The sequence below is a fragment of the Amblyomma maculatum genome, chromosome 3, assembly GCF_055883805.1.
Source record: "Amblyomma maculatum isolate TAMU_Amacu chromosome 3, ASM5588380v1, whole genome shotgun sequence".
In the NCBI taxonomy this organism is placed as follows: Eukaryota; Metazoa; Arthropoda; class Arachnida; order Ixodida; family Ixodidae; genus Amblyomma; species Amblyomma maculatum.
The window spans coordinates 49,000,197-49,027,178 of NC_139346.1; the positions used below are offsets into that span (position 1 = coordinate 49,000,197).

Sequence of the window (26,982 nt, forward strand, 5' to 3'; positions counted from 1 at the left end):
ATTGCGAGAAAATTTCACACCAAAAGTTGAGAAATAAATTATTGTAAATTTGACAATTTTTGACCATGCCCCCCCCCCCCCCCATCATGGCCTGCATTTCACAAGTAGGAAGATGGTCACCCAGAAGTGCACTCATTTTTTTTCTTCTTATTATTCAAAGGCTTGCCATGTGGCATAGAATGAGGCTGTCTTCTTAAAGGAAGTCATGCAGTCTATTTTCTTCAAGAAACCGGAGCAAGCTCCGGCTCTTAATATTGTCCATTGTCCACAAGTGTAAATGTTTCTCCCTTGTAGCCGACTGTCCAACTTCTTGTAGTTGTCTTATTTTTGACGGCTGCATTCCTGGGCACGTCCATAAAAGGGGGCGAAGATCCACCTCGGCAGTTGGCCTTGTAAACTTAGGGCATGTGCTTTGCACTGCATCCTCTTCAGAGCCCCGTCACCGACGGGGCAAGGGCCCTAATCTTTGTAAGGGACACCTCTCTCGTTATGTTATGAGGGAGGGATTAAGTATAGTAACAGGACGTATAGTAACTGCATGCTCTGTTTTCCTGAGTTAATGCTGAATGCAATGAGACAAAATTGAAGTACGAGCATTTAAGGTGATGATCATTATAATTGCAGAGGAAACCTATGGTAAAAAATGTGTGCTGATATCATCGGGCATACAGGGCTTGATATGGCTTCAAACTTTCATTTTTGTGCAGCTGTATGAATCAAGTCATATATCAAGTGGCAGTCTGCAAGTCGGACTTGAACATAGCAGCATTGCATGCAAATAAAACTATATATTAAAGGCGTGAAACGCGACAACACTTCGTCTCCAGGCCTCGTTACAGCTTGCGCCATTCTGAAGACCATGTTGGGGACCAACCCTTCGATTTTAGCTGTGATGGTATTGGACTGTACATTTAATGCAGGGATACTGAACTTAACATATGCTGGGGCACTTAGATTTACTGCAAAATTACGCTGGTATCGACGTTGGATAGACGTACTGTGCTACAAAAATTAAACAGTAGTATGTGGTTATTTATCATTAGATATCAATAAGGAAGGAAAAGATGTTTGCTATCCCCTGCAGCACCTAGCTGAGGCGGCGAAAATAAAAGGATAGTGAGGAAGCGGTAGAGGAAATCAAAGAAGAGCGACAGAGAGAAAGGACAGGGTAGGCAAAAATAAGAAAATAGAGATATATACACTATATATGGTATAATATACAGTAGAATCGCGACCGCGCCTTTCGCAGTAATGTGGTGGTCAAAAAAAAAAAAAAATCTCTAATAGCACAAAATTTGCATCACGTGATATAATAATACCGCGGTAGTATGTATGCTGCTATGAATGCACACGTTAATGAGCAACACGTCCTCCACCAAAGCGCATAGAAAATGGGGTAATGTGAACGCGCGGTCATGTTAACCTCCTTGATTATGAGAGTGTATATTTGTTTCCTTTGGCCATATGACCACGGTGGACATCAGTAATAAAATGATAATTTTCTTTACTTTAAATAGCAGCCACAGCTTCTTATCTGTTAAAACTACATGACAAATCTCTGACCTAACCGGTTTTCCTGTCTGAAGACGATAATTTACTAGCAGACGATATTCCGTCGCAAAACGAACGAAGCCAGAGCCATCCAAAGCTTTAGGCATTCCTGTAGCCAAGAGAGTCTGGGAGGCTGCGTTAATGGCGGTGTTTGTGCGCGGTCATGGTGTGCGATGCTCTTGTTGTACGCAAGTATTCATTGTTTCATATCTGCCAGTCGCTGCCTGCAGACAGTTTATCGCGTGGCATGGAAGCTCCACAATAGCCTATGCGGTATGCGACGACGGGGGAAAGCTTTCGTGAACGTATCGCTTGTGAAAGCATACAAGCCACAGACTACAAAGAATGCTGCGAAAGGCAGGCTTACTGGTGTTGGCATGCCAGGAGATGACCGCAAGAGAAGAAATTTTATCATGGGAATGGTGAAGAATTGGCAGGTAAGTGCTGTAACTATGTTTACACGGGCGAACCTTTTCCCTATTCCTGTTTCTTATTGCAATGGCAGTAGGGCTAGCAGTAGCAGTATCAGCAGTTGCGCGTCACTAGAGAGAGAAACAAAACTTTATTGTCGGAAGCTGAGTTGCTGGGTCCCCTAGTGAAAGAGCCAAGTAGCCGTCAGCTGGTGGCTCGCTGTTTACGGCGCCTAGTTGTATGTATCGGGACGCACGTTACGTAGCACTGGGGGGCAAGTGGCTGTCAGCTGGTGGCTTGCGGCGACTTTTTCAGAGCGGTGCGCACGGCGCCCAGTTGTATGTAAGTACATACCTATCGGGGTTTGTGTTAAGGCAACAGTAGGGGGGGGGGGAGGATGGAGTCTCCAACAATCTACAGTGAGGAGCCCACGGCATCATCAGATGTGCCACCAGCTTTGCATTTGATGCGGCCATCTTCAGTGAATAGAGGCTTTGTCTGTGTACACTCATCTTTCATGGCCTTAATATTTAAATTGCCTGCACACCTCAAAGGGCACTGAAACATTTCCAGTAATACTGAGGATGACGCTTAAATCAGTTGCGCAAATTCAAGCAAGGTATCAAACTATTGCAAAGATGCATTCAAAAGACATATTACTTCATTGCTTCAAATGGAATACAGCCTGGTTCACTCCTGTGAATGCGTTCCGAATTTGCGTCCTGCGACGGAAAATCAAAAGGTTCACATTCCAAAAAAAAAAAAAAGCACCCAGCACGCAGGTGATAAATTCCCATTTTAGTTTTTGATCAATTCCATTTGGCATGCATGGGTTCAAGTTATTGAAAAAAAACAACAGCAGGATTGGCTGAAAATACATTTTATCCATGTTGCGTCAACAGACGCTTTGGCAAGAAAAAAAGAAATGCGTGTCCCATAGATGTAAATACGTCAGTATTTTTTGCTAGTGACAATGAAGCAAAGAAAAAAAAAAGGAATGGTGCACTTGCGGTAAATTTCGCTGACCTTCCTGCGCTCAACTGTAGCCTGGCGCTGACAATCCACGCAGCCGATGGTAACGCAATATTATAAATAATCCAAAGGGATGTAAGCTCTCAACAAGTGTGCTCACGCGCGTTAATCTGACTGAAAACTAAGCAGACAGGCGAGAGCACAGTGAGCTGCTGCCAGGGACGTTACTCATGATGGTGAGTCTTTGAGAAAAGAACAGCAGTGAAAACATTGCAAACTCTATTATGTATGAATATCGATAGCTCTGATCGGAACGAGCTTTCACTGCTCAGCCAATGCACACGATAGTTACTTTTTTCAATCGATGTTTTGCATAAGTGCCTGCCACCGCCAGCACCGTGTCGCATTGTTGCCGCCGTTGCTTGTAGCCAGCGAATGCCGAATCTTTGGTGAACCTTCAGAGGAGTTTCGAGGGCGTGCTCGAGTGAAATGTGCCAAGCACACCCGCCGCTTCAGTTGCTTGTGAATGCCAAGAGCTTCCATCCATATTTTTTTCGCTCATGCTGAGAGGGAAATATATAAAAAAAAAACATTCTTCCACTGCCTTCGCTGCTCGAGTAGCATGGTGCTGCCTAGTTTTCGTCCTCGTGGCAGCACAGAATTCGAGACATCACCTATGAGAAATCAGCTGTTTAGGCAAGAGTTTGCATGTGCATAGAGGATAGCTATACTTGCCAAAGCCATTTATGTAGAGAGACGCAAAGTTCCCCGAGGCAGAACAATAGCCAGAGCCTGTAGCAATGTTTATTTTTTTGTAATACTTGGAGTACTTTGACGAAAGCAAACATGCTGGTTTTGTAGATACTATAGAAAACACAAACATATGACAGAACATATATTTACTTATGAGCCCTTTTAGCTATGAATTTATTGTTCGTCCAATCATCGAACCCCACTCCAGTGATAACACATCCGCTGCCAAAAACGGCCATTGTGTGCCAGCACCCGCAGTGGCCCGAACTCATTTTTCGCGAGCAACTTAAAGCATTAAATGCTTGGTAATACACAAAACAACCACCAGTTATAGTGTCACTATCTACGTAACCAAGAGGCAGAACAATGTGCTTAACAAGCATTTTGAAGCTCTATTAAGGCTTTCTCTTTGCTGTAAACAATGTTTTTCATTGTAGCTTGCACGCAAGTTGTCAAATGTGGGTCACTTGTAAAAAGTGTTTGGCATTGATGCATGCATTACTCTGTTTGTGCAGTGCATGAAGTAAGCTTGCAAACATCAGATTCTTGTTAATTACCTATAACGAGGTTGCAAACTCTACTTGACTTGTTTCTGTTTGCATGTGTTTGCAGAGAATATTGAAATGGAATTGGATACCCATCTTGCACATGGCGGAAGGGCAGAGAGAAGCAAGAGGTAAGTGCACTGAGGATTGAAACCCCTGTGTTTATCTCTGAATATTGCCTTCTTCTTTTGCTGTTACGTAAGAAGTGGTACCTGCAGCTGTCCCAAAGATGAGCTGCTTGGCAGCTGGCTAAGCCATGATGCTGTGCAGCTGGAATACCTCTTTTGAAGGGCTTTTGGGGCCCCAGTGTTGAGTTTTACCTGTCTCTAAAGATTAGAAAAACATTGTTACAAGATGGGAAGCTAGTGAAGAAAGAGCATGACCGATGGTGATGGGATGGGATGGTTTTTAATAATGGGAGCAGGCCTGGAGCAAGTGCTCATGCCTGTGCCACTGCTCGCTTCATCTTCATTGTCCTTAGCAATATTCTGTGTCTAAAAGAAATTGAAGATGTTGGTTACTTTCCTAAACTTGACTAGCTGCTCATTAATTAGATGTCTGCACATACTCTAACAGTGAGACGCCTTGTGACAAGGCCAATGTTGGGAGCATGCCCAATCCTTCCCTTTAAGCATGCCAATTTTCATGCTTCGGGTTGCTTCTTATTGGTCCTCAAGAATGTGCTTCTAGGTTCTTGTTGCACTACTGGCACCCTTCTAATTGGCATGGTCAGGCGCATCTCATGCACTTACCCCGGAGCTTTTATGCAATTATGATTATGCTTGCCTTCAGCACTTTTAAACGCATTTTAATAAACGGCCATATTAGGAAAATAAAACAACAAGTGCAGTGCTGTAAACAGCACATTTCTAAAATGGTAATTTACTGTCTCCTTACATTTGAAGGGCCAGGTAAGAACTGTGGTTTCGATATAGTACTTGGGATCTATATACAAGCAGAAACCATAAGTTGGTGTAACGTTGAGGAGAATAGAGAAATTCTCTGAACATTGCACCCACATTCCTTTCCACGCTCTCCCCTTCCGGTTGGTCTGTTTTGTCTGTTGTATTCTGTTGTATAACACCACCGAAAAATATTTCTGGCTATGCCACTGGTACCAAGAATACTGTCACCAACTTGCCCAAGCTTCCTTATCTGCTAATTTGATTCAAATGTCGCAAAAAGCAGTTGTGCCTCTATGAGCCACCACACTCCATGCGTATCAATATGAATGGACACTGCCACAGTTCTAAATAGAGCTCAATAGAGAGTTTGCAATAGAGCTACATATTAAATGATCTACCAACAAGGAAAATGGTTGGTACTTTTATTGCATCAGTTAAGGGGTCGTCACCAAACATACAGCACCTTAGAGAATTCGGCACCAGGTGTTTGCATAAGTGATAACTCATGGACAGATGCAATTGATACCTTGAGCAAGTATGAGCAATACCCACACAGCTAGTTTTTTATATTTTGTTTTTATCTACAATATTACCCTGATTCATTGGTATTGTGTATAGGTGCTCCCCAGTGCATGCTCAAGTTTGCAACATTTGTCTGCCTCTGCAAATATAAAGAAGCAGCGACGTGCAGACTGGAATTTTTTGTAATGAATGCGTTGCATGCGGCAGTGTATTTATGCTAATACACAGTACCGAAGATGTACATTATCACAATGGTGTGCAAGGGAACAAGAGGCACCTGCTCGCGCTGGTGAGTCAGCAGAATGCCACTGCTGCAACAGTGCCTTGCAGCACGCCCCTGGCAATCAATAAGCAGCACTTAGTGACAGAAAAATAGCATGCTTGTTGGTAACGAATGACACGCATTGTCCTAGAGCCAGTCTCGTCACCTGGTGTGTTACCATGAGTGTGCATGATATGCTGCTGTGGAGTGGTCCAGTAAATTTTGTCCTTGATGGCAGCCTTTTGTCCATAACACTTAAGAAGCCAGAAGGTAGACATGGACAGTATCTTTGTACATAGTGTAGGCACATGAAGTAAACATTCCACTGCATGATATTTTGTGCGCAGTCTGCTACACATAAGCATAGGCCTTTTCCTTCAGTTTCTTTTATTACCTGTTTATATAGCTTGTGGTCATGGAAGTAAAAATATCATTACCAAGAGTATTTTCTTTTGCATTGCACGGCCAAATGAATCGGCAGAAATAGGAAATGAGAGCTTCACTTCTTAATTCATTGTTGTAAATAGCGGCTAGTGATTCTATTTGCTAAAAATGCATTGCTTAGTGTGTCATTTGAGTGGCTGATTGGTGGGGTGCTCAGCTCTTGATCTGAAGTTTTTCTAACTGCATTCAACTTTCTGGTTGGTTGTTAACTATTTGTATAACAATGTTCAAGTAACTGTGTTCTATTTGCTTCTTTTCGCACCCCAGGTTTTTATGTAACCCCCCTCACATAATACTCCAGTTGGAGCCTGTGAGGTATGTGAGTAAAAAAATACAGTAAACCCTCGTTAACACGAACTCGCATATCTCGAAAAATCGGTTAAGCTGAAAATTTTCTATGTCGCGCTTTCACCTCCCATAGGTACTATGTATTAACTCCCGTTTATCTCGAAGCATTTTTCGGGCATAATGCGGATATGTCGAATTTTTGACCACAAAGATCGAAGGCAAAGGTCATTACCGAAAAGTGATAGGGGCTCCAAGCGAGCACTTTGTTCTTATATTAAGTGCTGAATGCAGTGCTGAGCGATTACAAAATTCCCGGAGACGCAGCCGTTTTTCACCTTGGGAGCAGTCACGTGAGCACCGATCGCATGCGAGGGCTGATGGATCTTATTGGGCGTGCTTCACTCAGCTGCCCTCTGCACGTGCATACTGGCAAGAGCAATTTAGTGATTGTATGGTTCTGTTTTGTCGCGCCATATTCATGAAGCATTGACTGATTTTTGTTGTGTATGTGGTGTTCGCAAAATAGTTGAATGCAGCGGCGGCGACCAACGGCTTATGCGATGCGTTTAGCAGCTAGAGGACGCTTTTGTCGGGCCGAATGCCAACGCGAAGCGGGCAAGCATTACCCAGTTCTTCCTTCAAAAATTATAAAGTTAAGTTTTTCCTGAGAATTCTTTTCCGTTTATTACAAAAGCTCCCTTAGTGCAGTGGAGCGTTGACGGACGTGACAGGCCGAGGGCCGCCAAAGCATTCCGCTCGGCGCTGTCGCGCTCAGGTTCTGGGTTTGTAGAAAATTTCACGTATCACCCAGAAGCAGCTCGCTAGGCAGCCAATCGCAGAAGGCTTTGGGCTACTCAATTTCCGTCCTGGTTCTTTTTTTTTTTTTTTCGTGAGCGAAGTTGGTTTTCCTAGTCCGATTTTAGCGAAGAACCTGCAGACACTCACTTCGTCTGATCCATGCATATATGAGCGCATCGAGACAATTCAGTAAAAGCTTAGTAGGGAGGGTAGTAAAGGAAAATAAAAATGCTAGTGTGGCTAGATATTAATTTTCTAAAGGAGCAAGAGGAAGTCATTGCTTGCATCGCAGTGTAGTAGCGCACCGCTGAGCTGTGACCTTTTTTTTTTTTTTTTTTTTTACACGCGATACGTTACAAAACCATTCATCACTGTTTTACCGTACGTCATGCTGTTTAGTGTTAAAAGCTGGATATAGCATAATTTTACTCCCCCTGACTGGCCCAATTGACCTTCATTTCCCCAGCTAGGGAACTGGATTGCGGACGCTTTATTAATGTGCGGAGCTATCCACGGTAGCTAAGTAGCAGTTCGGTAGCTAAGGAGTTCAGCTCGGCTCTGCTCTCCTCGTCTGAGTTTCTCTTCCTGTTTTGACATGTAAATAATGTATATAAAACTTCTTTGCCAGCTCTACCTGCTGCTCCCCGTCCGATGTCTTGTCCGCCTGATCACGCTACCCAGAAGCCTTGGCCCCGAACCTGATCGCATCAAGTGGATGGCTGCGGTGTAATGGTCTGCGCCCCCAGTCCTGACTCTGGTACGGTAAGTACACGGTCCTTATTCTCTTGGAACATTGCCAGGTTTTACAACTTGTAGATATTTGTAAGCTTCGGCAAATGAAGGGTGGTTTTAGAGGCAGATTGGTTTTCTCTAACCACATAGTGCAGGGACTTGCCATTGCTGCAGTAGTCATGGACTGAAAAACGTTGCACGAACCGGAGCTGGTTTTAATCTTTGGGGAATTGGGCATTGACTGTGGGCCCATCCGCAGAAAACCAGAACTGATTAGGGCAATTGAGGACATCGGTGCGGACGCGGAGGGGATAGCAGAATGTTGGGAGCTTATTCAAGAAGAGTTAAAGAAGGCTGAGGAACAGGAGAAGCTCAAAAAGGATATTGAAGACGAATAGAATTAAAGGGGGATCGAGAAAAAAACGGCTCGATCTGCAGTTAACACAGGCAGAACACACTGGGAGACACACACCAAACTTCGTTGTGAGTCAGGAAGCATCAAGTGTTAAAATAAAAAACCTCTTGCTACCGTACAAACTAGGAGAAGATATAAGGCTTTTTCTCGTAAAGTTCGAGTGGGCATGTGAAAATGTTGAGTTATCGTCTGAGTTTTGGCCCCAGAAACTGCTAACCGTCCTCCCATGTGAGGCAGCCCAAGTGCTTGCTCGGCTGACAAAAGAAGCGGCCGACTATACTAAAGCAAAGGCAGCACTTCTCAAAAAGTACCGCCTATCCCTCAGATGCGTTTTGCCGCCGTTTCAGGGAAACCAGGTAACAACGTAATCAGTTGTTTCCGCATTTCGCTTACAATCTGAAGACAGACCTGACAGAATGGTAAAAGAGGAGAACAGGCTTTCGGAACTGATGACAAAGTAATAGAAGTGATCTGCCTGGAACAATTTTATAGCTGTCTAGGAGCAGAAACGCGTGTGTGGGTGCAAGACAGGCCGAGAAATAAAAGCTTAGAACGTGCAGCAGAGCTGGCCGAAGAATTTCATGCTAGGTGGGAAACAGAGTGATCGCGTTCTCGGGGAAACTCTAAAGCAAACGAAAAGTTTCCGCGAACCCAGACTGCAAACCTAGCAAGCGGCACCTTGGAGCAAGACGAAAGCCACAGGGCAGAGTCGAGTAACTACCCTAAAGTGACAGCCGACAACAGGAAGGAAACCGAGATAAAAATCGGTCTGTTTCCGATGCAACGAGCCCGGCCACTTTGCCAACACATGCAGGCAGTTGAAGGTTTTTTTCTCTTTGGCGGATGCAGATGAAAAAAACATGCGCCTGCTAGAACCATACCTAAAAGAGATGCAGGTTAATGGGAAGCATTGTCGGGTTCTGAGAGATTCCGCGGCCACCATGAACGTAATCCACTCCACATACGTGAAGGCAGCTGACTTAATGAGGGATTGTGCGTGTATTAAACAGGTTGCCGTAAAGAATAACGCATGTCTGCCGGTCGCACGTGCCAGAATAGGCCCATTTAGCATTCTGGAAATAGAGGCAGCAGTATCACGGAACCTGCCGGAGCAGTTTCCGTACCTCTTTTCAAACAGGTCAGAGCAGATGCTGCAGGAGGAAGGTCGTAGCTTCAGTGACCGAGCCGTCCAAGCGCTCACTTGATTGAAAGCCCACGAAATTGCAGCTGAACTAAGCCGAAAGAAGAATAAGCTTTCTCGCGCGATGGGCCAGGCAGTGGCAAACCAAGGTAGCGTCAGATTCTGACGGAGTGGCTCAGGTCAGCGACAGAGAGGACTTTGAAGGCAGGGAATCGGGCACTATGTCCCCGGATGAATCAAGGGAGATAGCGTCTATTGTAGTGCAGCCACGCGTGGAACCCTTGTTAGCTCTGGCAAAAGTCGATAGATGATAGCAGCCGAGCCGTAAAAGACATGGTAAAAATGAAGATAAATACAAAAAACATTTGTGGCGAACATCCTCCCAAGCTAGTGTGGCTGCAGAAAAAAATGAAAGAAAGCTGCGGGGAATTGAGCGGCCGAGAAGGATGGAACGAGTATGGAAGAAAAATAGGAATTAATGAAACTGGAGTCGAAGAAGATAAAAAAGCCCCCCCCCCCCCCCCCCATCAAAAAAAAAGCGACAAGCCTGGAAACTCGAGAACGAGATTACCGGGGCCTGAAAATGCTGCAGGCACTGATATTAAGCAGATGGCTTTTGAAGAGCTTTAGTTGTTTTTTGGTGAGGCGGTTGCCACTTTTCTCGACGATAAAGGAAAGGATGACAGATGACACAGCTATGAGAATGAAAACTACCTTACAGCACGACACAGCAAGCGATCTAGAGTTTCTAATACACATGCATGTCTGACTCTCTGCCACTTGTCAGAATTGTAGCAAGTCTAATTTTCTCTTTCGTTGAAAGAACGTCCTGCCTCAAATCCCGACTTGAATGCTAGTTTTCTTTCGTTTTTTTTAACGATCCTTATTTGCCTCTTTAACAGTACTTTCAAGTCCTCTGTCACAAAATTAAGTTTTGACGGGAGGTAACAGGTGGCAGCCAGCCGCTCGACAACTTGCTTGGAGCAGGATGGCGGGTATAATGAATGCTACCTTGGCACTGAAAGTGTTGGAATTGGTCGAATATTAAAAAATTCTGAAACCATTATGGACCCAAGCAAAGTTGCTGATATTATGAACAATTATTTCCACTCTGTGTTCTCTCCCAGAGATGAGACAGGTAACATATTATTGCCATCCATTTCAGACCCAGACTTTATTACGTTTGAAGGAGTCTTGTCACTCGTACTAAACCTGAAAGAAAAATTGGCTTCAGGTCTAGATAATATTCCCAATTCCTTCCTTCGCCGCTATGCTGAACCAGTGTCGCATATATTAGTGTCCATTTTTAGCCTCTCGTTACGCACTGCTATTTTACCGGATGACTGGCGTATTGCTCGCGTTATCACGGTTCACAAGAAAGGTGATCGTCTCTTAATGGAAAACTACCGTCCTATATCCTTAATCTCCACGTGCTGTAAATTATTAGAGCATATGGTGTCTCATTTTCTTACAAATTTTCTAGAAAGTAACCATTTGCTGTCTCCATTCCAACATGGATTTCGTAAAGGATTATCTACGTGTTTCCAACTAGTAACAACAGTCCATCACATTGCTAAAGTTCTTGACTCAGCTGGCCAAGTCGATCTCATTTTTCTTGACTTTAGCAAGGCTTTTGATCAGGTTCCTAATAGAAAACTTTTAACTTAAACATTTCGGTATTCCTTCCTTCATAATAAATTGGATCAATGCGTACCTCTCAAATCGTACCCAGTTTGTCGACATCAGAGGGCATTGTTCCAATACTTTACCGGTTTCATCGGGATTTCCACAGGGAAGCGTTTTAGGGCCTATCCTTTTCCTAATCTACGTTAACGACATAATTACTCACATTCATCCCGATAATAACATCCGCCTCTTTGCAGATGATTGCCTTCTCTATAAACAAATAACATGTGAACAAGACCAAAGAAATTTACTTGACAGTCTAACGAATATCAGCGATGGTGTGCGGTATCTCGCATGACACTGAACTCCCAAAAAACAGTACTGCTCTGCGTCACAAATAAAAAGCATCCCTGTGTATTTTCTTATGTTATCGATGGTCACCCTTTAAAGCAAGTAGATGAATACAAATACCTGGGAATTACAACTACTAACACTCTTTCGTGGTTTAAACATATAACAAACATTTGCGCATCTGCTACACGTAAACTCGGCTTTTTAAGACACAAGCTAAAACAGGCACCTTCCAACCTAAAACTTCAAGCCTACAAAGCATTTATCTTGCTGAAACTCTAGTATGCTTCAGTGGTTTGGGATCCCTTCTACGTAAAAGACAAACAAAAGCTGGAATTGGTCCAAAGATGTGCAGTTCGCTTCATATTTAATAAATATAGAGCTACTGATTCTATATCAAAGGTTCTGTCAGATAATAACATCCCAACACTGGAAACTAGGCGGAACATTGCACGACTTAAATTTTTATTTGCAATTTACAAAAAGTATCTGAACATCAACTCACAAAATTATATTCAGCCATTTTTATCGCGCTCATTAAGACACAGGCATGCCCATAATTTGCTCCCTTATACTGCGCGCACTAATTTGTTTGAATACTCCATTTTTCCACGAACAATAATAGAGTGGAACAAACTGCCTGCAGCCATTTTTTCTTTGGAAAGTTTTGATTATGGTGTAACAAACGCATTACAGTTGTGATGTTTTTTTTACTTTTCTGCTGTTTTTACCCTTATTTACGTGTCCTATTGTTGTGTAATGTTATATTTTGTGCTCTTGTACGGCATTCATTTACTGGTCTGGATTTGCTGCTGTGTGATCCCTTTATTTTTTCTTCTGTTAAATCAAGCGCCCATTTCAAGTATGTTTTTTTTTTTTTTTAAGCTGACCTGCTTTGTTTCTGTATATTCCCACCTGCTTGGTCTTCTGAGACTGCAGTATTTTGAAATAAATAAATAAATAAAAGATTGCTCAAAGCATCTACAAATAAGTAAAAAAAAAACTAACGTTTGTTGTTTTTTTTTTTTTACTTACCTTTTACTATAGTCTCGATTGAGCAGTATGGCATGATAAACAGCTCATCATTCGAGGTTCAAAATTTCAGTAGAGATTGAAATGTCATTAACACAACTAAAGGAATAAAGCATATGGAATCAGACAGGGGCTTTATGAATCACATCTACGGAGGAGGGCGAAGCGGAGAGCTAGTACTTCACTTCGACGTCAGATAGGGAAGTTTTTTTAGATACTTTCGTTTGGTTTGCATTACATTCCAGGAAGACAAGGGGTTCATCTACATAGCTGAAAGTTTTAGCGAATACTTGAGTAAATTATTAAAGCGGGTCACACATCGGCCAATCGTCTAATGTAGGTTGTCAAGGCTTTCGGCAGCTTCCCGTGTTTACTATGTTGCGTAACATGTCTTCATGAAATTAAGTTTCATTTCAGCTTATTTTAACTTCTTTTCCTAACAGTTCGTTATTCTCACATTCTTTAGAGCCCTTTCGTGAGGCTGGGGGATAGACAAAAGAAACCGCCCAAGAGAAGGAAAGTAGCGGCATAAGCGTGAAAGGAAAGGGTGTGGAAGGAAAAAAAAGGAACGAGCTGAGAGGCAGGAAAAAATACTGAAAGCAAGCAAGCAAAAAAATAAATTTGCCAAGCCAAATTCACGAAACTAAGCTCAAGACATTGTAAATGCGCAATTAAAACGCTTCTTTCCCGTTGATTGCTCTGCATTGTACTGGTGCTTATGCAAGCTATCATAGACTGAAATATAGACCGCAGGACAGCTTAAATAAAAATTATGCAATGAACGCCCAGTGGCCCACGAGCGCGGGCCACTGGGCGCGCACGGCGGTCGCAGTAGACGTTCATTCCATTTATCGGGCATGCTAATTGGCACCATGCAGATAGCGCTAATGCCTATGAGTCGCCCAATTTCTTTAAACATTTTTTTTTTATGGGTTGAGAAAGGATGCTAATGCAGGGGCAGGTAGTGTGTCCTCTTTCGGGAAAAATGCTTCTCGGAAAATCTGGACGCGGCAAACTGGCATGATTGCGAGCTCACTGCTCGTTATACGGCAGCGATCCAAACTTAGCTTCGCTTCATAAAGCTTATTCGAGAATGTGAAAAATATTTTATCAGGCCTGTGATAAATGTGTGCAGCAGCAGCAACCCAGGGACTGCAACCTAGAAATTCATTTGTGACCATAGAATGCCGCGAATCAAAAGAACGGCTAATGAAAGACGTGAAAGACATTGCTGCAGAGCAGACCTTATACACACTGCTGAGCAGAAAGTTGATTGTTGCCACAAATTGAGCATATGAGAAGAGGCATAAGCTCATTTCTTTTTTAAGCTATCTTTTGCAACATTTGACAACCATAGAGTAAGCCAAGCTTCACTGAGTTAGTACTTAGGGTAGTCCAAATACTGTTCAGCTCTGCATAGCTTTAAAGATGTCATTTGAACTCTGATTGCCTGAAAACACTTTGCACTTGAAATCAAAAGCTTCTTTTTTTTTTCAGATGCAGTTGAGCAGCACACCCTGAAGTTCCTGGAGAGCACACCAAATTCGAAGCGGCGCAGCTCTGTCAACCGCTGTCTCGCAGACATGTTGAAAGTTAAGAAATGAGGGCCAAGTAAAAAAAAAATTATTACTGTTGACGCTGCTGCTTCTGTGCTTCCTGCACCTTTGTTTTGAGGTCTCCGACCTTGAAGCCGAGGTGTGGCTTTCTTAACCATAGGGCCTGTAGACCAATCTTTTTCAAAGGGAGGTCTGTGAAACCCACGCCCACAAAAAAAGGTCACACAATAATAGCTCTTGCCTGGCTAACAGTTTTGTAGGGTTAAAAGCATGAAGGCTCAAAGCTGGATTTAGTTTCTCCAAGCAAAAGAAATGCGAGAAGTGTGCGGAAATGAAGAGCGCGCGAAAGGAAAGGAGAGCATCTGCAACATTTGTTGCTGGCATCTAAAACTCGCTCTAGCTGTACTGCTCAATGGGGCAGCAAATGCAAAACATCTCGGGTGCCTGATGAGCGAGCGGCGCAGTGTTGGGAGCAGTCGAATCCCTGTCACTAGAGTGGCATGCTGCAAAACATGTAGAACCATATTTCTATATACGCGCAGTCGTATAAACTCCGTATCATACGAAGTCCGTACAATTTCTGTATCGTACGAAATCTGTATGATTTCTGTATCAACGGAGTTCCGTACGATTTCTGTACCATGCGGAATTCCGTACGATTTCTGTATCATACAGAGTTCCGTATTCCAATAATTGCGTATGAACGGAAAATACGGATTCCATATATGCGGATTTTTTCAGTAGGGAACGAACTTGTCTGTGCAGTGCACCCACGAATGGCTGCTTTTCCCTACCCGTACTACCTTAATCCACAGGGATGGCTTTTGGGCCCTTCTTTTGAAACGAATTCACACATATGCTTCTGCAGGATTATTTGCTTTGGCGATCAACTGGGCCAACGGAGTCTTTATTCACAACACATTTATGCTTGATACCTGACACGTGAATGTGTAGTGTGCCTCCGATTAAAATTAAAAGAAAATAAATTAGGTTGCTGTGCTACTAGGACTTCTTACCTGTTTATTCCGTACTAGCCCAGTGGTCAGCACATATCCTTTACGTAGTTAGCTCACTTTCGTTGCTGCGTTAATATGGACATCAATGTAATCACAAGGAATCTTGGTAGTGGAGCTAGGAACCCAAGTGTTTGATTGAACCAAAGAAGCATTGTCGACTTCAGCTCTCCAGGGAAGCTCAATGGGAGTGGCCATCTATGATCACTGAACCTGCATGACGACATTGCAGTCTTAGTCCATGCATACATTTTCTCTTTGATTATGGCTAGAATTCACTTGCGGAGACTGTAATTTATTATTTAATAATGATATCTTAGCAAAATGGGCTTAATTTTTCTTCTCAATAGTCAAAGTTTCGGGGATAGTAGAGAGAAAATATTTCGCTAGTATGCTTCACGATTATTTCATTATTAAGAAATAAAATACATTGAAAGCAATATTAGTATTAAACCGCAGTATGTTCTTAAGAGAATGCGCAAACTACTTCGAAGAAACCGTAATACGGTGCCTGTCACCCAGGGAGCGTATAAGTGTGTGATTGAGTGTGTGCTACCTGCTAGCTTTCCGGCTGAGTTACTTTGAAGTATCCTGGCGTATATACTACAATGCATTACATAAGCGATGTTTTCTCTCTTTGCTCTAAACTCGGAGTCACGAGATAATGGCGCCAATAAGCCTGACCCTCAATTATATCTGACATTTCTGTGCTTACTGAGCAAACCAATATTCATAGGTGGGCACATAACAACATTCTTCAGTAGTATTTATAATGCGCGTGACCCTCAGTCCTAACATTTACCTCAATATCATTGCTACCTAATTATGAATCAAGCTTAATATCTACGACAAACCAGTATGCGTGGTGTAGTTAGATAACAGACTTCAGGTTTGGAGGCGCTGATGTCTGTTTCATTGCCGAAATGCGAAATCCTTTGAGCTTCTGGTGACCCTGATTCACGTTACACTTTGTACCGTGATTCCAGTATGAGTTCGTGATGTTCGGAGTCTCCCGTAATTCTGTACACAACGACACCGTGACACTTCGGCAAAGTATCCTCAGTCACGCAACACTTTGCTACCTAACTCTGGTGTGACGTCAGCAATTTGGTTAATCATTCTGAATACCGCGACAATAATAGTAATAGTAATACTGATTCACAGCCAGAAAGCATACACGGTAGTAACCAGCCCACTGAAGGATACATGCTTTGTAAAGAAACCTGTATGTACAAGATCAATGCATATTTGCTTAGCCATGCACAAAATATTCAGAACAGCCTTGATACAAAACAAAAAACACGAATTGGAAAAAACAATAAAAAGGCTAACAGGAAACATCAGAAAAAAGTTAGTAGTGGTTCAACACTGGTTAACCCTAGTTGATTTGCGAAGCGACGGAGGTAGCTTCTTTTGACTGCTGCATCATTCGCCCATCATGCCCTATCACTGTGAGGTGCTACTTTTTTACTGACACTTAAGCTCATTCTTTAAGAGTATGACGCGAGAGCGTAAGTTTCTAGCCTTTTTCTGTTTCTTCTTTTTAATCGCCTTGTGACGTGATGACCTGATGACCTGTCGTGACAATACATTGCGCCCTTTGTCGAACATAACCAGCATTTCTTTGAACAATTATTCACCGGCGTTCTACAATGTGTCTACAGAAAAGGAAAGGCTCTGTATCTGTCACTCGCGGAATCTCGCTCTCATTCGCACTGTAGACAAGGGGAATTATGAAGAGCGTTTCACAATCCGGGGCGTGGCGCACCCGGCGTAAAACATGTATATTGCCTAGTGTGTCTTTTTTTATGTTTTGATCGGACTTTCGTGTTATTGCATATGACAAAGCTAAGCAATAAAGAAAAACAATTCAGGGCGTGGCGTAGTGGTAAAGCGCTGGACTGGGAATCGAAGGGATGGAGGTTCGATTCCGCGGTGGGAGACAAGTTTTATTGATTTATTTTTTAAATATCATCACCGCAAAAGCTCCTCCTCCTCCTCCTCGGCTGTTCAAGGTCAAGCGTGGCGTCCGCCAGGGATACGCGATGGCTAGAAACCTGGCGCAGTATTGCTATCTCAATAGAAGAAGGAAGCTGCCATAGCATTTCCTTGGTTCTTTGGCTTCTGGCTACCCACTCTACGAAGAGCGCTCTAGTCCGAATACATGCGACATCTTAAGTAATTCGAACAACCACTCTTCGTGCTTAGACTGCGGTAAAGTTGGATAGATTCCCATCACTTCCCCTACATACAGATCGGTCTGCGTAATTTTTTCACCAACGCCTTGCCACCCGACCCTGGCGAAAGACCGCAAGAAATCAGCGACTAGCTTGCGTGCGAGATAATGCATTGTCAAGCTATCTTTTCAGCTCCCCATTTCTCTTCCGCACAAGCTTAGCATCTCCGGGATGTTACTATTTAAAAGGAAGACCCCCTTGATCGTAGAGGGAAAACAAATGAAAGACAGCCTTTGGAGGTGAGGTCGCTACCCGGCGAAAGATTCTTCGCGCCGATAACCACTGACGGTGCTGCGACACTTGCTATTGCTGTTACACATTATAACATTAGTGACCACGTGACCATATTTCAAGCAGGTACCACCAACCACGAAATTGACAGAACTTTGCTGCGGCGCTAGTCCTGTACACAATAGAGCCGAGCTTGGACAGCAAGGACAACGCGCAAATAAAAGAAAATACCAAACAATCTTCTACCCCACCATCTGAGGGCGCACGGTTATCGCTTTACTGTACATAGTAGCCCACCACACAGTAACAATTGTACCGTTCTGTAGCCGTTTGAATAATGGGACTGGCCACCATGGTATGGTGTCAACATTATTACACTGTTGCAGTGATGGATCGAACAGTGATAGTAAATGGACGTATTATCCTTCAAGCCTCGTGCTAATTACTGCTTTCGAGATGTGATAATCGGTATGGAATTTCTCAGTCGGCAGGCGGCTGTCATCAATCTTTGATGTAAGCTTATGAATCTCTCGATGGACGACGCCGTAACAGCTACAATACCATCAACCCGTGATGTCAAACTAAACCTCACCGACTGAAAATTGTCCACGCCGCCTGATAAAGCATTGTCGTCTGCTTGGCCACCGGAAACATCGAAACCGTCGACGGCGTTTTCAAGGGAAGCTCTCTATTGCTCGAAGACTGGGCATCACGAGAGGCATTGCTGGTTATCAAAAAGAGCAAGCTGAGATGCTAGTGACGAAACTTAAGCGAATAAAAATGGCATCATATCAAAGAAACTACGATGACGCTCATCGAAGATCAAGCAGATATTCGACAAGCTTCATTTGTCCTTCCCGAATAAACCATAGACACTCCACCTTAATGAAGGCATCATCATAGGTTTTACAGCAACCCAGCATCGCCCCCCAGAGCAGAAAATACTGGATAATCACCATTCAACAAAACTACACAGAGCCCATGTTATCCTCATGGAAGATGCGTCATATGCCATTTTCCTTCCCCGGCACGCGTGCCGGGGGCAGGGAAGAGGACGCCCATTTCCGATGGAAATAAAAGTTGTGCAACCAGCCAACCAACCAACCAACCAACTATTTTATTCGTCCTCTCGAACTCCGGTTTCGGTGCCAACATGCGGACAGTAGGCTTACGTCTTCTGTTTGTACAGTTTTTCCAGGCTGTTGGAGCCGTGTCCGGCATCGGTTCCTTGCCATGCACGTGGGAGGCAAGCAGCATGGCTGGCACAACAGGACAGGTGGCATTCCTGGTGGAGCCTGCGCAGTTTCATCTTACTTCGCCTTCGTATCTGGAATCCCAAATCACCAGTATCGGCAAGGAGCAGTGCAAAACTACAGCTATCACTATCATGTGGCCATATCTGGATGCGACGTGGATGCCCTGGGCGCTAGGCGGAGCCACCGACAGTTATCACTGTACTTCGTCGACCAGCAGCCTCCTTAAGCATCAGATGTACACAGTCTTCTTGGGTTCCGGTGCCGACATGCGGACAGTAGGTTTACGTCTCCTGTTTTTACAGATTGGTGTGTTTTACTCCTATAGGACAACTCATGGCCTTACGAGGTCGGTACTGAAGCCCAGGGGACCATTGTTGGGAGTTGTGCTTGAGTGGATTGTTCTTGTTGTTGGGGCATGTCAATCGCTTGATATTTTTAACGGGTTTAGGGCACGCTTACTACTATCCGGCGATGTAGAAGAAGACCCCGGTCCTCTATCTGAAACGTTGAATGAGGAGCTTGTTGAGGCAATGAGTTGTCTAACAAAAATACTAGAACAAAACGAAATTATTCTTAAGGAACTTCAGTCCGTGAAAATGAAACAAGATGTGATTGAGGGTAAAATTCTGCAACTCTCGTCGAAAGTTGATAGTCTAATAGAATCCTTACCTCCGATACCAACAACTGGGGTAAAGAATTAGAGTCGCAGAGAATCAATTAGCAGTTGCAATGCGTAATGTACTTGTTAATCAAGGCGAACTGGAGAACCGTTGTCGAAGAAACAACTTACTATTTTCTGGTATCGCTGACACTGTTAAAAAATCTTGGGCTGAATCCGAGATGAAAGTTCTCAATATCTGCAAAGAAAATCTCGGCATAACCATTAGCCCCACTCCAACAGAAAGAGCCCATATAATTGGCAAAGAATCCAGTGAAAAGAGAAGGCCGATAATTTTAAAATTGAGTCAATTTAAGGACAAGCAGCGCGTATTGTCTGCTGCTTCAAAATTTAACGACACTGGCTTTTTTTAAGTGAAGATTTTTCTAATATCCGCCAAGCGAGGAGTAAGCTAATTCGATTTCAAATACACTCCTAAACTCGACAGATTAACAATACAGGGAAAAACCTATGTGTATGACAGCACTACTGGTTCAATTCGGGAACTTGTGCAATAGCAACCAAGCCATGCCGCTGAACGACATTGCTCAGCTACTCATGATCAACTCTCCGTACTTATTGTTACCTGCAAGAGCATAAATAATAAAATTGTGAAAATCTCTGGCCTAGTTCAGATTTCGCAGCCAGATGTTGTCATTGGTAGAGTCTTGGCTCGACTCTGTTATTTCAAACGCTGAAGTTTTCCCGTCCGAGTACACAGCTTATCGCAATGCACACGGCGGGGGCGTCTTTATTCTTGTGCATAGCCGAATTCAGGGTGTGCTTTTGGACTGTGGTGATGACCGTTCAGAACCTGTTCGGTGCAAATTAATCCTTGCTGCCGGAAACAGTCTTACCGTGGGATCGTTTTACAGGCCGCCTACTTCCACTAGTAAAGAACCGTTACTTAGTCTCTCCCGCTCACTATCCGCTCTAGCTTCTCAACTCATCCTGTTCAGGGGCGACTTTAACTTGCCAGATATCACATGGAAAGATCGTTATCCTGAAGGGAGTCGTTCTGCACATCATTGCGCACTGTATGAAATTGTAAGTGTTTACGGGCTGCATCAATTTGTGGACTTTCCTACGCGTGTCGATCGAACGGTGGCAATACCTTAGATTTGCTCTTTTCTAATAAAAGTTATCTTGTAAAAAACGTAGTAGCCATACCCGGAATTAGTGACCATGAAGTCGTAGCAGCAACAGTCGTATGCAAACGAGTAGAAGTGCCGAGGCAATGTCGTAGAAAGGTTTACATATATGAAAAAGGTAACTATGATGCTATAATTAGGGAACTTGATTCATTTTTTTACGGTTTTCTTAGATAGCTCCATTTCCTGTGATGTAAACGAACTGTGGGCAAACTTCAAAAATAAGGTGTTGTCTCTCATTGATGAGTTTATTCCCGGAAGGCTGATGTCACCTAATAAGCGAGCGGGTAAACCATGGATCAATAAAAGATTACGTGCATCATTTAGAAAGAAAGCTCAGGTTTATAAAAGGTTTTGTAAAACGAAAAACCCATCTGTGTACGCACGACGGAAAATCCTGACTGCTAAACGTAGGAGCGAATTGAAGGTGGAAAAGCGCTTGTACCTATCCTCGTTGACAGACAAACTAAATACGAACCCAAAAGAAGTGTGGCGCTTTATTAAATGCAATAAAAAGGATGCTGTTGGGATAGATATGAGGGACCGGTGTCCACTTCTTCCTCGAGGTAGAACCCATACCCTCACCCCCACCTTTAACCGCTCCCCCACCCCTACATCCATGAAGCAACTTAGTTCTGCCGCAAGGTAAACGCCTACCGTAAGCAGATCTGCTTAATACAGACGTAATAAAAAAAAGGATGCTGTTGGTATTCCTGTCATCAGGGATTGTGAAAATTTGTTGAAAGTTGACGTAGCACGAGCAGAGTGTTTTAATGTATATTTTCATTCCGTCTTTTCGGCTTGGTGCTCAGACGTAATTACAGAACAGCAGCAACCGCTCAATGCAATGCCAGATATGGTTATAATCCAACAAGCTGTCAAATCATTGCTACATAAACTAAATGCACATTCCGCACCAGGTCCTGACGGCATTCCTAACTATATTTTAAAGCAATGCGCAGAGCATATTAGTCCATTTTTGGTTACTTTATTCAACAAGTCTCTACAGACTGCTAAACTACCCAAAGAGTGGAAAATAGCCAATATCACACCAGTTCACAAACACGAAGATCGGAGCCAGGTCTCCAATTACCGCCCCATATATTTAACATGTGTTTGCTGCAAACCCTAGAGCACATCTCTATTCTGGCCTGGAGAAATACCTTCAAGATAACAGTTTTTTTCACCAGCGCAGTATGGTTTTCGATCAGGGCTGCCATGTGCAACGCAGCTAACTGAGTTTATTCATGACATTGCATTTGGTATTAACAGCTGTTTCAGATAGACGCCGTATTTCTAGATTTGAAAAAAGCTTTTGATGTTGTGCCGCACCACCTTCGTCTGCAAAAGATATCTTGCCTTGGCCTTCCTGACTACCTGTTCGGTTGGCTGCAGGATTCTTTACGCGCACGCCAGCAGCAAGTTGTAATCAATGGTGCGTCATCGTCACCTGTGGATGTTTTACCTGGAGTGCAACAAGGTTCTATGCTTGGACCATTACTGTTCCGCATATTCATCAATGATATACCTATCGGCTTCAGATCCGCTGTCAGACTGTATGCTCATGATTGCGTTTTGTATTCCCCCTGTCACGTGCCTTGATGACTTGTACGTATTACAGGCTCACCTTGACAAAGTATGTGACTGGTGCTTGAAGTGGAGCTTGGCATTGAATGTATCAAAGTGTTTCCATGTGCAGTTTACAAACATAAAAAGAAAATTCTTGGATCGTACCATTTAAACCCCGATACTATTCAAACTATTGATAAGGTTAAATATCTTGGTGTTACACTCACAGCATCCCTAGACTGGACAGCCCACGTCGACATGATAACGGCCAAAGCTTCTCGTCTGTTGTATTTTTCCAGCGGAATTTTAAAAGCTCTTCCCAGGTACTAAAAGAAACATTATATTTAACGAATGTCAGGCCTGTATTAATATATGCCTGTGTTGCATGGGACCCTTTCACAGGTGCTTTCATTGACAAGTTAGAAAGGGTACAGAAACGCGCTGCAAGGTTTGTGACTGGCAATTATAATTTTCGTATCAAGAGCTCTGAACTTCGCAACCGTATTGGGTGGAAGACTTTAGCATCTCGACATATCTAAAGCAGCCATATTACATTTCATAGAGACTAGACAACACGAAAAAGATTGAGTTATCAATGCCGTATAAATGTATTTAAGTACTCGTTTTTCCCTAACACAATTCTGGACTGGAATAAGCTTCCGAATGATGTAATTGGCCACCTGACTTCCAAAGTGCTGTTGAAATGCTGTTGTGATATATTTCTTCCAGATCTCGTGCGTTTGCCAGCGCTGTGTTAATGTATTTTATGTTATCACTTATACTACTTGTGAATTCATTTGATGTTCTATCAGTGTGTTGTGTTACCTTGCTTACAAGTTGCAAAGAAGATATAGGGAATATCTTCTTTGCATGTGTTATTGTAGGTAGTTGTATCCCCCCTACAATAATGCCTCATGGGCGCTGTAGGTGCTTACAAAAATAATTAAATAAATAAAGAACAAAAAACGAAGAGGGAGCCCGGACCAGCAAAAGCTTTGCCAGGGTTAAAGCCAATTTAAAATAAATAAAATGGAGCGAAATTTCGAGATATAAAAACACTAAATGCCGTTCGCAATGCTCTGCATTTTCACAAAACGGCACGCCCGACCTCTGCTTCATATGCTTTACAGTTATTCAACAGGAGAATGCCTGGCCCTTTAAGAGGAAATGTAGAAAATTGTTCGCGATGATGTCATTCGTCCACTGCAGTGTATGGATGACGCCAGTAGTTCTTAGGAAGTAGAGCACTGTAAGCTTTTGCATTGATTACAACTGCTTGAATACTGTAGAATATTAGCCCGAAAATGTATTTTCAAGATCAGTTTGGGCGGCAATATAAGACATGCATTAGCTTGGTTTTGAAATTTTGGAAAATCTGGTTGAGGACCGCTTCTCGACATGCAAAGATTAAAAGACATGAAAACACATCCCTGACGGTTTCCTTGAGAGGAAAGAGCAACCGCCAGAATGCAAACAAGCAATACAGATACACCAAATCGAAAAATTGCTCAAAATCATGCCATCCCATTTCTTTTTAAGGTACGTAAGGCGTGCCCAGAAATTTTGTTGACTCGTTAATATACATAAATATAGTGATTCTGAAGTTATAGTACACGGTGTATATATTATACCCCAAAAAGGCGGTTGTAATGCTCCTTGGTTACATCAGATACTTTCGCACCTCGAGAAATAATCGTGCATAAAATTCTTTCGTTATTCTTGGTGAGCGAACTGAAATAAATGTTGCATCCAAACTGTGTTCATACCATTTATTCCCAGGCAAAAGACAAATGGAAGTGACCAATGGAAGAAGAAGGAAAAGCCATAATAACATTTTCACTTTAGTGACGAGAATAGTGGCAAATGGCGAAGCAGGCCCACAACTAGGTACCAAATAGCTTGTTGCGGCAGACATAACGGACTGAAGTCACCGCTTGTGTGCGGGGTAGCTCTTCCATATCACAATAACGGAATTGCGGACATTCCTCATTTCTCTTTTGTTCAGGGCGTCTTACAGCCATAAAACTGCAATCGTGCCAAAAGGATTGCCTTGCTCTGTCATCGCCAGCATCGATTATAGGACCACTTGGGTGCGAGCGCGAAGCCTAATTTTCCGGCTGCGCGGCATTATAGGTGCATGATTTCGAGGGACCCACTAGGGTATCTTACCTTACAGCGTAGGTCATTTTAGATCTCGCCAATTACAGCGAGCCAAAATAATTGGAAGTACAAAATCAGCGTCATTACATACCACTGGCAAAACATGCCTAGAATGAATTGTAAGTACAAAATCAGCGTCATAACCTACCGCTCGCAAAACATGGCTAGGCTTGACAGTCCGGTAAAGTCCAGAAATATCACATTGCCAACCAAGGCCCAGATATTATGCGTTGTTTTTCCAAATGTGATGTATGGATGCGAGAGTGTAGTGTGCGAAAAGGCTGACCGCTAGAGAATGGACACTTTTGAATTGTTGCCATGGCAGAGACTCTTGACAGTTTCTTTTGCTTCCACAAAATTGAATCAGAATACAGTGGCACCCATAAACTCTGAGTGCTCATGGGAAGCTCAAAACTTAACTCTAGAGCTCAACTCCTTTGGTCGTCTGATGCCAAGAGAGGACTTGCTGGAGAACACTTTGTTGAAGGGAAAGATTGAGGGACACAAAAGAAGATGTTATGAGTCAACTAGATGGTTAAATATTATCCTTGTGACATTGCAGAATAATTTATATAATATTAGAAAGAAAGTTGGAGACTTGAATGCATGGCGTGGTATGGTTTATAAGGTTCCGAATAGTCGGATACGATTGAATGGCTGAACTAAAGTGACCTTCTATGAAAACGTGGCTGACACCGAATATTTGAAATACGGTGTTAAATTACTAAATGAAAAACATCGATATCTATTTTCATTGCAGTCATATACAGAGAAATAAAAAATTTGATGAGGTTCTAGAGTTGCAGCTTATATTTCGCAAGGTAAGCTTATAGCTTCAGTATACCACAGTACTAGAAATTTGATTCAATACAGCCTGTTTATCATCTGACATACAGCAAACAATATGCACCCGCATATAGCTGGCCATTCTAAGTGAAGGTAAATTACCTAAATAAAAAGAACATATCGAGTTAGGAAGGTTTTTAGTACAGTTAGTCATAGGTCTGCGCGAAACCATCGTCACGTACGATATGGCGTCACGTTTTCTTTTTCCTTTTGGGTGGTCGCATCTTGGCAATAGTTAACTCTTTGCATGATGATGGCAATGCATCAATGCGAAACGTGCAGACAGCAGCTCGGCTGACATGCATGCTAGCTGTGGCTCCATGACTCAGCTAGGGTTGCATGTTGGCACATGATTATGTCCTGTACCCCGATCTGCTTGCGCCTAGGCTCCCTCTGCATTACTTACGGGAACGTCTTCTTGACATCTGCACCTTTTCTCCGAAGTTTATTGCCAACCTCTGGATGCGTGTCATGAAGATAATTGGACGTTTTCTTCTTTCTATCTTCTAACAACCTGACCTAGTTGTTCAATCAAATTGTTTCCATAATGTTTACAGATAAAATAATTGGAGTTAGGTACGTCACTAGCCTTTACAGCAATGATTAGCAAAAAAAGAGAATATTTTCTCTCTTTTGCACCTCAAAAAGCCGTAAAGTCTCATATTTGCTTGACAAAATTCCGGTATACGACTATGCAAGCATAAAATAGACCAATTTTTTATTGGTTACCAAGATATCCAGCACTGTCACCAGCTGTCTCCTTCAACCATATTCCAACGTTCGCGTTATGACATTTCACTCTCACAGAAAAACACTTTAAAGTGCATACTGCTGTCCTTAATGGCGGAAGCTACCTGTCAAATATACCATGCATCGAGCAAGTACCGCCACCATTGGCTAACCTCCCCCCTGGCCACGGAGGCCTTAATGCCAGACGGCTGAAACACTGCATGCTACGATTTCTTCTACATATCCTTGTCTTAGGAGGCCATGATTGTTTCTTCTTTTTGCTAGAAAAGCTGACCAGAAGGCAATGCGATTTGTGCGGAGGACCACTAAGCAGTTTTAGATGCTTTAGCTGCCAGCATATCAGCTCGGTTTTTTTCTCGCTGCATCTTGCGGCCTTGTGGCACGACTGCGATGGGGAATGCTGGCGGCACATTCCCACCTGCATTGTTTCCAGTGCGCCAATTGAACCAATAATATTGCTTTATGAGTGAGCAATAACTTTATTTAATTTCCGGCAGAATTTAACCCGAGCGGACCTAGGCCTTCCCCGTGGGTTTGTCGAGACCTTGTGTTTTCGGCTCCTCGAGGCTCGAAGGTGAGAGATACTAGCATATATTGGCGACGCATGTCTCCGCTAAATGTGTCACCGGACGTTGTTCCCCTCGACGTCATCACCAAGCGACTTCTTGTTGGCTGTGGCCAATTCTGACCTAAAAACATCCTTCGCATTGACGCTTAATCCAAAAACGTCTGCCATTTAGCTCTGGTAAGCTTAATTATGCAAACGAGAGGTTCGTTATGCTTTGTTTATGCAGTGTGGGTAAGCCA

At 43.1% G+C, this 26,982-nt stretch overlaps 1 protein-coding gene and 1 long non-coding RNA gene across 2 annotated transcripts in view; both read left to right on the plus strand.

The window, feature by feature from the left end:
- Nucleotides 1–26,982, plus strand: part of LOC146194714 (uncharacterized) — a 361,541-nt gene that overhangs the window by 286,842 nt on the left and 47,717 nt on the right. The gene's annotated exons all lie outside the window — the stretch shown is intronic.
- LOC146194716 (uncharacterized) lies at nucleotides 1,673–14,377 on the plus strand. Its single transcript, XR_014705902.1, has 4 exons — nucleotides 1,673–1,988; nucleotides 4,300–4,363; nucleotides 8,080–8,213; nucleotides 14,246–14,377. It is a non-coding gene; the product is annotated as an uncharacterized LOC146194716 (long non-coding RNA).